General features: G+C 43.9%; 1 protein-coding gene across 1 annotated transcript in view; it reads left to right on the plus strand.

Moving 5' to 3' along the window:
• LOC100447686 (neuroblastoma breakpoint family member 12) overlaps positions 1 to 14,373 on the plus strand; it is a 2,265,351-nt gene that overhangs the window by 1,651,908 nt on the left and 599,070 nt on the right.

Raw genomic sequence — 14,373 nt, forward strand, 5'->3', positions numbered from 1 at the left:
GGAGTTTGATACCAGCCTGGCAACATAGTGAAACCCCTGTCTCTACAAATTTTTAAGTATTAGCTAATTTTTTTAAGTTGGCCAGGCATGATAATGCATGACTTAATCTCAGCTACTTGGGAGACTGAGGCAGGCTGCAGTGAACTATGATTGCGCCACTGCCCTCCAGCCTGGGTGACAGAGTGAGACTCCCAACTCAAAAAAAAAAAAAAGAAAGAAAAGAAAAGAAAAAGAAAAAGAAAGAAAATTAAGAATTTGTTGAAAATTGTTTTACTGCAATACTAGGCTGCATGTCTTGCACCTGTACTCCCAGCAACTCAGCAGGCTGAGGCAGAAGGATTGCTTTAGGTCAGCAGTTGGAGACCAGCCTGGGCAACAGGGCAAGACCCCATCTCTAAAAAAATAGAAGGCAAGCTGAGCCAGGAGGATTGCCTGAGCCCAGAAGTTCCACGTTGGTCAGCTATGATAGACCCGCTGCACTCAAGCCTGGATAACAGAGCAAGACCCTGTGCCTTATTTTTTATCTTATTTTATTTTTTTACTACTTATGCTTATTTATTTATTTTTGAGACAGAGTCTTGCTCTGTAGCCCAGGCTAGACTGAAGTGGTGCAATCTCAGCTCACTGCAAGCTCCACCTCCCAGGTTGAAGCTATTTCCCTGCCTCAGCCTCCAGAGTAGCTGGGATTACAGGCGCACACCACCACACACAGCTAATTTTTATATTTTTAGTAGAGATGGGGTTTCACCATGTTTGCCAGGCTGGTCTCAAGCTCTTGACCTCAAGTGATGCGCCTGTCTTGGCCTCCCAAAGTGCTGGGATTACAGGTATGAGTCACCTCGCCCAGCCTACTTATGCTTGAAATGTGAGGTTTCATTAGGGAAAAATTTTCTTGTTGAATTTCTAACATGAACAAATAATAGATTTAGCAGTAGATTAAATTAATGGTCTTGATAGTTTGGTACAATAAAATAAATGGAATGAAGTTGACAGCAGAGAGGAATCTTTGATGCTTTTGAACAATTTAAATCATATAAGTATTGTGGGGAAAAGAAAGAGAGATCAGACTCTTACTGTGTCTATGTAGAAAGAAGGAGACATAAGAGACTCCATTTTGGTCTGTACTAAGAAAAATTCTTCTGCCTTGAGATGCTGTTAATCCGTAACCCTACCCCCAACCATGTGCTCCCTGAAACATGTGCTGTGTCCACTCAAGGTTAAATGGATTAAGGGCTGTGCAGAGTGTGCTGTGTTAGACAAATGCTTGAAGGCAGCATGCTTGTTAAGAGTCATCACCACTCCCTAATCTCAAGTACCCAGAGACACAATACACGGCGGAAGGCCGCAGGGACCTCTGCCAAGGAAAGCCAGGTATTGTCCAAGGTTTCTCCCCACGTGATAGTCTGAAATATGGCCTCATGGGAAGGGAAAGACCTGACCGCCCCCCAGCCCGACACCCTTGACACCCGTAAAGGGTCTGTGCCGAGGAGGATTAGTAAAAGAGGAAGGCCTCTTTGCAGTTGAGATAAGAGGAAGGCATCTGTCTCCTGCTCGTCCCTGGGCAATGGAATGTCTCAGTGTAAAACCCGATTGTATATTCCATCTACTGAGATAAGAGGAAACCGCCTTAGGGCTGGAGGTGGGACATGTGGGCAGCAATACTGCTCTTTAAGGCATTGAGATGTTTATATATATGCACATCAAAAGCACAGCACTTTTTTCTTTAGCTTGTTTATGATGCAGAGACATTTGTTCACATGTTTTTCTGCTGATCCTCTCTCCACAATTACCCCATTGTCCTGCCACATCCCCCTCTCCGAGAAATGCCCGATAATGATCAATAAATACTAAGGGAACTCAGAGACTGGTGCCGGGACAGGTCCTCCATATGCTGAGCGCCGGTTCCCTGGGCCCACTTTTCTTTCTCTATACTTTGTCTCTGTGTCTCTTTCTTTTCTCAAGTCTCTCATTCCACCCGATGAGAAATGCCCACAAGTGTGGAGGGGCAGGCCACCCCTTCATCTGGTGCCCAACGTGGGTGCTCTTCTCTAGGGTGAAGGTACGTTCAAGCATGGTCATTGAGGACAAGTTGACAGGAGATCCCGAGTACATCTGCAGTCAGTCTTGCGGTAAGCTTGCGCGCTCAAAGAACCTAGGGTAACAATGGGGCAAACTAAAAGTAAATATGCCTCTTATCTTAGCTTTATTAAAATTCTTTTAAAAAGAGGGGGAGTTAGAGTCTCTACAAAAAATCTAATCACGCTATTTCGAACAATAGAACAATTTTGCCCATGGTTTCCAGAACAGGGAACTTTAGATCTAAAAGATTGGAAAAACATTGGCAAAGAATTAAAACAAGCAAGTAGGGAGGGTAAAATCATCCCACTTACAGTATGGAATGATTGGGCCATTATTAAAGTAATTTTAGAACTGTTTCAAACAGAAGAAGACAGGGTTGCAGTTTCTGATGCCCCCGAAAGCTGTGGAATAGATTGTAAAGAAGAGGCAGGGATAAAATCCTGGAAAGGAATGGAAAGTTTACATTGTGAATATGTAGCAGAGCCGGCTCATATGGCTCAGTCAACGCAAAATGTTGACTATAATCAATTACAGGGGGTGGTATATCCTGAAACGTTAAAATTAGAAGAAAAAGGTCCAGAATCAGTGGGGCCATCAGAGTCTAAACCACGAGGGCCAACTCCTCTTCCAGCAGTTCAGATGCCTGTAACATTACAACCTCAAATGCGGGCTAGACAAGTACAAACCCCAGGAGAATATCAAATAGAGAAAGATAGAGTCTCTGTCACGGCAATGCCAATCCACATACAGTATCCACAATATCAGCCGGTAGAAAATAAGACCCAACCACCAGTAGCCTATCAATACTGGCTGCCAGCCAAACTTCAGTATCGGCCACCCCCAGAAAGTCAGTATGGACAGCCAGGAATGTTCCCAGCACCACAGGGCAGGGCGCCATACCCTCAGCCGCCCACTATGAGACTTAAGCCTACATCACCACCTAGTGGACAGGGTAGTACATTACATAAAATTATTGATAAGGCAAGAAAGCAAGGAGATATTGAGGCGCGGCAATTCCCAGTAATATTAGAACCGATACCACCTGGAGAAGGGGCCCAAGAGGGAGAGCCTCCGATAGCTGAGGCCACATATGAGTCCTTTTTGATAAAAATGCTAAAAGATATGAAAGAGTGGGTAAAACAGTATGGACCCAACTCCCTTTATATGAGGACATTATTAGATTCCATTGCTCATGGACATAGACTCATCCCTTATGATTGGGAGATTCTGGCCAAATCGTCTCTCTCACCCTCTCAATTTTTACAATTTAAGACTCGGTAGATTGATGGGGCACAAGAACAGGTCCGAAGAAATAGGGCTGCCAATCCTCCAGTTAACATAGATGCAGATCAACTATTAGGAACAGGTCAAAATTGGAGCACTACTAGTCAACAAGCATTAATGCAAAATGAGGCCATTGAGCAAGTTAGAGCTATCTGCCTTAGGGCCTGGGAAAAAATCCAAGACCCAGGAACCGCCTGCCCCCCATTCAATACAATCAGACAAGGCTCTAAAGAGCCCTACCCTGATTTTGTGGCAAGGCTCCAAGATGTTGCTCATAAGTCAATTGCTGATGAGAATGCCCTAAAGGTCATAGTGGAGTTGATGGCATACGAAAACGCCAATCCTGAGTGTCAATCAGCCATTAAGCCATTAAAAGGAAAGTTTCCCACAGGATCAGATGTAATCTCAGAGTATGTAAAAACCTGTGATGGAATTAGAGGAGCTATGCATAAAGCTATGCTTATGGCTCAAGCAATAACGGGAGTTGCTTTAGGAGGACAAGTTAGAACATTTGGAGGGAAATGTTATAATTGTGGTCAAATTGGTCATCTAAAAAAGAAATCCCCAGTCTCAAATAAACAGAATATAACTATTCAAGCTGCTACGACAACAGGTAAAGAGCCACCTGACTTATGTCCAAGATGTAAAAAAGGAAAACATTGGGCTAGTCAATGTCATCCTAAATTTGATAGAAATGGGCAACCATTGTCAGGACACAAGCAGAGGGGCCAGCCTCAGGCCCCACAACAAACTGGGGCATTCCCAATTCAGCCCTTTGTTCCTCAGGGTTTTCAGGGACAACAATCCCCACTGTCCCAAGTGCCTCAGGGAATGAGCCAGTTACCACAATACAACAATTGTCCCCCACCACAAGTGGCAGTGCAGCAGTAGATTTATGTACTATACAAGCAGTCTCTCTGCTTCCGGGGTGCCCCCACAAAAAATCCCCACAGGGGTATGTGGCCCACTGCCTGAGGGGACTGTAGGACTAATCTTAGGAAGATCAAGCCTAAATCTAAAGGGAGTTCAAATTCATACTGGTGTGGTTGATTCAGACTATAAAGGTGGAATTCAATTGGTTATTAGCTCTCCAATTCCTTGGAGTGCCAGTCCAGGAGACAGAATTGCTCAATTATTACTCCTGCCTTATATTAAGGTTGGAAACAGTGAGATAAAAAGAACAGGAGGGTTTGGAAGCACTGATCTGACAGGAAAGGCTGCATATTGGGCAAGTCGGGTCTCAGAGAGCAGACCTGTGTGTAAGGCCATTATTCAAGGAAAACAGTTCAAAGGGTTAGTAGACACTGGAGCAGATGTCTCTATCATTGCTTTAAATCAGTGGCCAAAAAATTGGCTAACCAAAAGGCTGTTACAGGACTTGTTGGCGTAGGCACAGCCTCAGAAGTGTATCAAAGTACATGATTTTACATTGTTTAGGGCCAGACAATCAAGAAAGTACTGTTCAGCCAACAATTACTTCAATTACTGTTAATCTGTGGGGTCGAGATTTATTACAACAATGGGGTGCAGAAATCACTATGCCCACTCCATTATACAGCCCCATGAGTCAAAAAATCATGACGAAGATAGAATATATCTTCCTGGTCCAGGAAAGGGACCAGGAAAAAATGAACATGGCATTAAAGTCCCAACTGAGACTGAAAGAAATCAAGAAAGAAAAGGAATAGGTATCATTTTTACGGGCGGCCACTGTAGAGCCTCCTAAACCCATTCCATTAACTTGGAAAATAGAAAAACCGGTATGGGCAAATCAGTGGCCACTACCAAAACAAAAACTGGAGGCTTTACATTTATTAGCAAATGAACAGTTAGAAAAGGGACATATTGAGTCTTCATTCTCGCCTTGGAATTCTCCTGTGTTTGTAATTCAGCAAAAATCCGGCAAATGGCATATGTTAACTGACCTAAGGGCCATAAATGCCATAATTCAACCCATGGGGCCTCTCCAACCCAGGTTGCCCTCTCTGACCATGATCCCAAAAGGCTGGCCTTTAATTAATTAATTTAATTAATTTAATGGTAAAAAAGGATTGCTTCAGGAAGGTTTCAGTGGAAAGTGTTACCTCAGGGAATGCTTAATAGTCTAACTATTTGCCAGACTTTCGTAGGTCGAGCTCTTCAACCAGTTAGAGACAAGTTTTCAGACTGTTATATCATTCATTATGTTGATGATATTTTATGTGCTGCAGAAATGAGAGACACATTAATTGAATGTTATACATTTCTGCAAGCAGAGGTTGCCAACGCAGGACTGGCAATAGCATCTGGTAAGATTCAAACCTCTACTCCTTTTCATTATTTAGGGATGCAGATAGGAAATAGAAAAATTAAGCCACAAAAAATAGAAATAAGAAAAGACACATTAAAAACATTAAATGATTTTCAAAAATTGTTAGGAGATATTAATTGGATTCAGCCAACTCTAGGCATTCCTACTTATGCCATGTCAAATTTGTTCCCTATCTTAAGAGGAGACTCACACTTAAGTAGTAAAAGAATATTAACCCCAGGCCAGGCGCGGTGGCTCACTCCTGTAATCCCAGCACTTTGGGAGGCCGAGACGGGCGGATCACGAGGTCAGGAGTTCAAGACCAGCCTGGCCAATATGGTGAAACCCTGTCTCTACTAAAAATACAAAAATTAGCAGCGCGTAGTGGTGTATGCCTGTAGTCCCAGCTACTTGGGAGGCTGAGGCAGAAGAATCGCTTGAACCTAGGAGGCAGAGGTTGCAGTGAGCCGAGATCGTGCCACTGCACTCCAGCCTGGGCAACAGAGCGAGACTCCGTCTCAAAAAAAAAAAAAAAAAAAAAAAAAGAATATTAACCCCAGAGGCAACAAAAGAAATTAAATTAGTGGAAGAAAAAATTCAGTCAGTGCAAATAAACGGAATAATAGATCCCTTAGCCCCACTCCAACTTCTGGTTTTTGCTACTGCACGTTCTCCAACAGGCATCATTGTTCAAAATACTGATCTTGTGGCGTGGTCATTCCTTCCTCACAGTACAATTAAGACTTTTACATTGTACTTGGATCAAATAGCTACATTAATTGGTCAGGCAAGATTACAAATCATAAAACTGTGTGGAAATGACCCAGAAAAAATAGTTGTCCCTTTAACCAAGGAACAAGTTAGACAAGCCTTTATCAATTCTGGTGCATGGCAGATTGCTCTTGCTAATTTTGTGGGAATTATTGATAATCATTACCCAAAAACAAAAATCTTCCAGTTTTTAAAATTGACTACTTGGATTTTACCTAAAATTACCGGACATGAACTTTTATTAGAAAATGCTCTGACAGTATTTACTGATGGTTCCAGCAATGGAAAAGCAGCTTACACAGGGCCAAAAGAGCGAGTAATCAAAACTCAGTGTCAATCGGCTCAAAGAGCAGAGTTGGTTGCAGTCATTACAGTGTTACAAGATTTTAATCAACCTATCAATATTGTATCAGATTCTGCGTATATAGTACAGGCTACAAGGGATGTTGAGACAGCTCTAATTAAATATAGCATGCATGATCAGTTAAACCAGTTGTTCAATTTATTACAACAAACTGTAAGAAAAAGAAATTTCCCATTTTATATTACTCATATTCGAGCACACACTACTTTACCAGGGCCTTTAATTAAAGCAAATGAACAAGCTGACTTACTGGTATCATCTGCATTCATAAAAGCACAAGAACTTCATGCTTTGACTCATGTAAATGCAGCAGGATTAAAAAACAAATTTGATGTCACATGGACTCAGGCAAAAGATATCGTACAACATTGCACCCAGTGTCAAGTCCTACACCCGCCCACTCAAGAGGCAGGAGTTAGTCCCAGAGGTCTGTGTCTTCATGCGTTATGGCAAATGGATGTCACGCATGTACCTTCATTTGGAAGATTATCATATATTCATGTAACAGTTGATACTTATTCACATTTCATATGGGCAAACTGCCAGACAGGAGAAAGTACTTCCCATGTTAAAAAACATTTATTATCTTGTTTTGCTGTAATGGGAGTTCCAGAAAAAATTAAAGCTGACAATGGACCAGGATACCGTAGTAAAGCTTTCCAAGTATTCTTAAATCATTGGAAAATTTCACATACAACAGGAATTCCCTATAATTCCCAAGGACAGGCCATAGCTGAAAGAACTGACAGAACACTCAAAACTTTTCATGTGCGTCCATGTGAAGAGACCACCAAACAGGCTTTGTGTGAGCAATAAAGCTTTTAATCACCTGGGTGCAGGCGGGCTGAGTCTGAAAAGAGAGTCAGCGAAGGGAGATGGGGTGGGGCCATTTTATAGGATTTGGGTAGGTAAAGGAAAAAGGGGGGTTGTTCTCTGGCGGGCAGGAGTGGGGGGTCACAAGGTGCTCAGTAGGGGAGCTTTTGAGCCAGGATGAGCCAGGAGAAGGAATTTCACAAAATAATGTCATCAGTTAAGGCAGGAACAGGCCATTTTCATATCATTTGTGGTGGAATGTCATCAGTTAAGGCAGGAACCAGCCATCTGGATGTGTACGTGCAGGTCACAGGGGATGTGATGGCTTAGCTTGCACTCAGAGGCCTGACAAAACTCAATTAGTTAAACAAAAAGAAGAGGAAGACAGTAAGGAGTGTACCACTCCTCAGATGCCACTTAATCTAGCACTCTATACTTTAAATTTTTTAAACATTTATAGAAATCAGACTACTGCTTCTGCAGAACAACATCTTCCTGGTAAAAAGAACAGCCCACACGAAGGAAAACTGATGTGGTGGAAAGACAACAAAAATAAGACATGGGAAATAGGGAAGGTGGTAACGTGGGGGAGAGGTTTTGCTTGTGTTTCACCAGGAGAAAATCAGCTTCCTGTTTGGATACCCACTAGACATTTGAAGTTCTACAATGAACCCATCGGAGATGCAAAGAAAAGCGCCTCCACGGAGATGGAAACACCAGTCGCACGGATGGATAGTCCTACCGAGGTATATGTTAATGATAGTGTATGGGTACGTGGCCCCACAGATGATCATTGCCCTGAAAATCCTGAGGAAGAAGGGATGATAAACATTTCCAATGGGTATCGTTATCCTCCTATTTGCCTAGGGAGAGCACCAGGATGTTTAATGCCTGCAATCCAAAAGTGGTTGGTAGGAGTACCTACTGTCAGTCCCACCAGTAGATTTACTTATCACTTGGTAATTGGAATGTCACTCAGGCCACAGGTAAATTATTTACAAGACTTTTCTTATCAAAGATCATTAAAATTTAGACCTAAAGGGAAACCTTGCCCCAAGGAAGTTCCCAAAGGATCAAAAAACACAGAAGTTTTACTTTGGGAAGAATGTGTGGCCAATAGTGTGGTGATATTACAAAACAATGAATTTGGAACTATCATAGATTGGACACCTCGAGGTCAATTCTACCACAGTTGCACAGGACAAACTCAATCGTGTCCCAGTGCACAGGTTAGTCCAGCTGTCGATGGTGACTTAACAGAAAGTTTAGACAAACATAAGCATAAAAAATGACAGTCTTTCTACCCTTCGGAATGGGGAGAAAAAGGAATCTCTACCCCAAGACCAAAAATAATAAGTCCTGTTTCTGGTCCTGAACATCCAGAATTATGGAGGCTTACTGTGGCCTCATACCGCATCCGAATTTGGTCTGGGAATCAAACTTTAGAAACAAGAGATCGTAAGCCATTTTATACTATCGACTTAAATTCCAGTCTAACAGTTCCTTTACAAAGTTGTAAACTTTGTTAATGATTGGCAAGGCAGGGCGCGGTGGCTCATGCCTGTAATCCCAGCACTTGGGGAGGCCGAGGCGGGTGGATCATGAGGTCAGGAGATCGAGACTATCCTGGCTAACATGGTGAAACCCCGTCTCTACAAAAATACAAAAAAATTAGCCGGGCGTGGTGGCGGAGGCCTGTAGTCCCAGCTACTCGGGAGGCTGAAGCAGGAGAATGGCGTGAGCCCAGGAGGTGGAGCTTGCAGTGAGCCAAGATCGCGCCACTGCACTCCAGCCTGGGTGACAGAGCAAGACTCCCTCTCAACAAACAAACAAACAAAAATTGGCAAAAAAATTCTACAAGATTTTGGAATTCACAATCTGGTATTGATCAAAAATTGGCAAATCAAACTAATGATATTAAACTGTCATTTGGATGGGAGATAGGCTCATGAGCTTAGAACATCGTTTCCAGTTACAGTGTGACTGGAATACGTCAGATTTTTGTATTACACCCCAAGTTTATAATGAGTCTGAGCATCACTGGGACATGGTTAGATGCCACCTACAGGGAAGAGAAGATAATCTCCCTTTAGACATTTCCAAATTAAAAGACCAAATTTTCAAAGCATCAAAAGCCCATTTAAATTTGGTACCAGGAACTGAGGCAATCGCAGGAGTTACTGATGGCCTCGCAATTCTTAACCCTGTCGCTTGGGTTAAGACCATGGGAAGTACTACCATTATAAATTTCATATTAATCCTTGTGTGCCTGTTCTGTCTGTTGTTAGTCTGCAGGTGTACCCAGCAGCTCTGAAGAGACAGCAGCCATGGAGAATGAGCCATGATGACGATGCTGGTTTTGTCACAAAGAAAACGGGGAAATGTGGGGAAAAGAAAGAGAGGTCAGACTGTTACTGTGTCTATGTAGAAAGAAGGAGACATAAGAGACTCCATTTTGGTCTGCACTAAGAAAAATTCTGCCTTGAGATGCTGTTAATCTGTAACCCTACCCCTAACCCTGTGCTCCCTGAAACATGTGCTGTGTCCACTCAAGGTTAAATGGATTAAGGGCTGTGCAGAGTGTGCTTTGTTAAACAAATGCTTGAAGGCAGCATGCTTGTTAAGAATCATCACCACTCCCTAATCTCAAGTACCCAGAGACACAATACACTGCAGAAGGCCGCAGGGACCTCTGCCAAGGAAAGCCAGGTATTGTCCAAGGTTTCTCCCCACGTGATAGTCTGAAATATGGCCTCGTGGGAAGGGAAAGACCTGACCGTCCCCCAGCCCGACACCCTTGACACCCGTAAAGGGTCTGTGCCGAGGAGGATTAGTAAAAGAGGAAGGCCTCTTTGCAGTTGAGATAAGAGGAAGGCATCTGTCTCCTGCTCGTCCCTGGGCAATGGAATGTCTCAGTGTAAAACCCGATTGTATATTCCATCTACTGAGATAAGAGAAAACCCCCTTAGGGCAGGAGGTGGGACATGTGGGCAGCAATGCTGCTCTTTAAGGCACTGAGATGTTTATGTATATGCACGTCAAAAGCACAGCACTTTTTTCTTTAGCTTGTTTATGATGCAGAGACATTTGTTCACATGTTTTCGTGCTGACCCTCTCTCCGCTATTACCCTATTGTCCTGCCACATCCTCCTCTCTGAGAAACGCCCGATAATGATCAATAAATACTAAGGGAACTCAGAGACTGCTGCCGGGGCGGGTCCTCCGTATGCTGAGCGCCGGTTCCCTGGGCTCACTTTTCTTTCTCTATACTTTGTCTCTGTGTCTCTTTCTTTTGTCAAGTCTCTCATTCCACCCGATGAGAAACGGCCACAGGTGTGGAGGGGCAGGCCACCCCTTCATCTATTTAATATGTAAATGATGAAAACATTCATTACATTATTATTTGTTTATTTATGTATTCACTTTGAGACAGAGTCTCACTCTGTCACCTAGTCTGGAGTGCAGTGGTGCAATCTTGGCTCACTGCAACCTCTGCCTCCCGGGTTCAAGCAATTCTCCAGCCTCAGCCTCCTCAGTAGCTGGGATTACAGGCACACATCACCATGCCCGGCTAATTTTTGTATTTTTAGTAGACACGGGGTTTCACCATGTTGGTCAGGCTGGTCTCGAACTCCGGACCTCGTGATCCACCCGCTACTGCTTCCCAAAGTGCTGGGATTACAGGCGTGAGCCACCGTACCTGGCCCATTACGTTATTTTTTAAAAAATCAGTGTGACTCTTTTGACAAATTAGAATGGTTCAAAAATCTTGGTTACGCTGGGCACGGTGGCTCACGCCTGTAATCCCATCACTTTGGGAGCCGGAGGTCAGGAGTTCGAGATCAGCCTGGCCAACATGGTGAAACCCTGTCTCTACTAAAAATACAAAAATTAGCCGGGCATGGTGGCGGGCTCCTGTAATCCCAGCTACTCAGGAGGCTGAGGCAGAAGAATTGCCTGAACCTGGGAGGCAGAGGTTGCAGTGAGCCAAGATCGCGCCACTGCACTCCAGCCTGAGCGACAGAGCGAGTCTCTGTCTGAAAAACAACAACAACAACAACAAAACAAAACAAAAAGACAGAAATTTGGTTTTAGAACCAGACAAATTAAATGGGAGACTTACTTCCAATGAGACCTAGAAATTTCTAAATTTCTAAAATTTCTAAAAGAACTGAGAAAATTGCGCCGGGCGCGGTGGCTCATGCCTGTAATCCCAGCACTTTGGGAGGCCGAGGTGGGCGGATCACGAGGTCAAGAGATGGAGACCATCCTGGCCAACATAGTGAAACCCCTGTCTCTACTAAAAATACAAAAATCAGCCGGGCGCGATGGCAGGCTCCTGTAGTCCCAGCTCTCGGGAGCCTGAGGCAGGAGAATTGCTTGAATCCGGCAGGTGGAGGTTGTAGTGAGCCGAGAGCACACCACTGCACTCCCGCCTGCCAATAGAGCGAGACTCCATCTCAAAAAAAAAAAAAAAAAAAAAAAAAAGAACTAAGAAAATTGCCTCCATTGAGGAAGTAAGCTTAAGGAGGTAAACTGACACGTTTTCTGAATTGAGAAATAGTGAGGAGGCTTTGTCTCTTTCGCCTCCAACTGCTCCTTCTCCTCCTGACCCTGCACCTGCATAGTCTTTCTTATCGGAGCCTTCCTGTCCTGCCTTGCCTCTTCTTCCATCAGCATCACCTGAGGAAAGTCCCCAGGGCTCTGGCTCCTTCCCTGAAACTTCTGTTCTGACAGCCCCTTTCAAGGTAAAACCCAAACCCACAGGAGGAGGGGAGCCTACCATTGTGTACACCGCTTCACCAAAATGTGAATTAAGAATACTATAGCCGGGCGCGGTGGCTCATGCCTGTAACTCTAGCACTTTGGGAGGCCGAGGTGGGCGGATCACAAGGTCAGGGGATGGAGACCATCCTGACTAACACGGTGAAACCCCATCTCTACTAAAAATACAAAAAATTAGCCGGGCCTGGTGGTGGGCGCCTCTAGTCCCAGCTACTCCTAGGAGGCTGAGGCAGGAGAATGGCATTAACCCGGGAGGTGGACTTGCAGACAGCCGAGATCGCGCCACTGTACTCCAGCCTGGGCAACAGAGCAAGACTTCATCTCAATAAATAAATAAATAAATTAATAAATAAATAAAAATAAAAATAAAATCAAATAAAATAAAGGACTTCCCTGATCTAAATTTAAATACATTTCATTCTTCTGTTTCTAAAGCAGGCTCCAAGATCCTGTAGGCTTTGGCAGAAAATTCGACTTAACTGTCGAAACCTTTGAGCCCAAATATTCTGACCTTTATCAATTAATTCACATTCTAGGGAAGAAGGCAAGGCCACTAACTGGTTGCCAAAGGCAAATTGGAAGGATTTTCAAAAAGAGACGGAAGCAGAACATGAAAGGTTCACATTTTAGCCAAATATGTGCATGTTGCCATTCCCCAGGTCCTTCCTAAAAATATAGATTGAAGGATAATTCAGCAATGTACTAAAAAGCCAGACAAATCTGTCTTTGCTTACTTAAAATGGTTTGAGAGCCAGGCGTGGTAGCTCATGCCTGTAATCCCAGCACTTTGGGAGGCTGAAGCGGGTGGATCCCTTGAGGTCAGGAGTTCGAGAGCAGCCTGCCAACCTGGTGAAACCCTAACTCTACTAAAAATACAAAAATTAGCCAGGTGGCTACTCAGGAGGCTGAAGCAAAAGAATCGTTTGAACCCAGGAGGTGGAGGCTACAGTGAGCTGAGATCCTGCCACTGCATGCAATACAGCCTGGGCGACAGAGGAGACTCCGTCTCAAAAAGAAAAAAATTAGCAGGGTAGTAGAAATATAATGCACACCAGAATGATAATCACGAAGACAATCTGTATTCCAGAATAGCAAGGGAACCTATTCTATTAGGGAGCCAACTGAAAATATCAAATCCCAGTTCACACCCCAGGGTGTGGTGTCACATGCCTGTAGTCCCAGCTACTCGGGAGGATTAGTAAGGAGGTTTGCTTGAATTCATGAGGACAAGGCAGAAGTAACCCTGATCATGCCACTGCACTCCAGCCTGGGGGACAGTGAGACCTTGTCTCAAAAAACAAACTAAAAAACAAACAAAAAACCCCACAAAACCAGACAACGGCAACAAATTGTCGCCTCACTCTGAAATGACAGTGGCAAACATCACTTTGCTATTGGAAAATTGAAAGAAAAACACTCCCTCTTGCTGTCAACCTGCCCTCTTGCTCTAACATGTCTGACCCATGGTTTAAAATGCCCAAAAGCTGATGTACTCAATTTCACTTACCTGTTCTGCACCAGCATTTATTTTTGTGTGGAGGAGATCCCCATGCATGGTCCTATAAATGTCTAATGGCATGGAATCATGAACGGCAGTGTCTTTTAGGATATTTGGATATATATGTATATATATATACCTGAAGAAACCCAACATTACATAAATATATGTAAGCAGAATGCTTCATCACAAGGATAAGGACGTGAAAAAAACCAGTTTCTTTTGAAATCCTAAACGTTCTAGTCTGCGAATTAAAAGCCATTATTTGAAGAAGGGTGCCCAGGCTCCAGCCGGTCGTCGAAAGGTTGCTCCGCAATAGAGGCTAAGGACCAGCTTCTTTGGGAGAGAACAGATGAGGGAAGTGGGAGGGAAAAAAGAGAGAGGCAGGCGTCACTTCCCCTGGCTGGCTCGGCAGTGGGTTGGTCGGCTGAGTTGGCGGAGGGTGGGACGGAAGAGCAGACGGGGACTGGGAAAGGCACTGTCGGTGAC

Source organism: Pongo abelii, chromosome 1, assembly GCF_028885655.2.
Source record: "Pongo abelii isolate AG06213 chromosome 1, NHGRI_mPonAbe1-v2.0_pri, whole genome shotgun sequence".
Lineage (NCBI taxonomy): Eukaryota > Metazoa > Chordata > Mammalia > Primates > Hominidae > Pongo > Pongo abelii.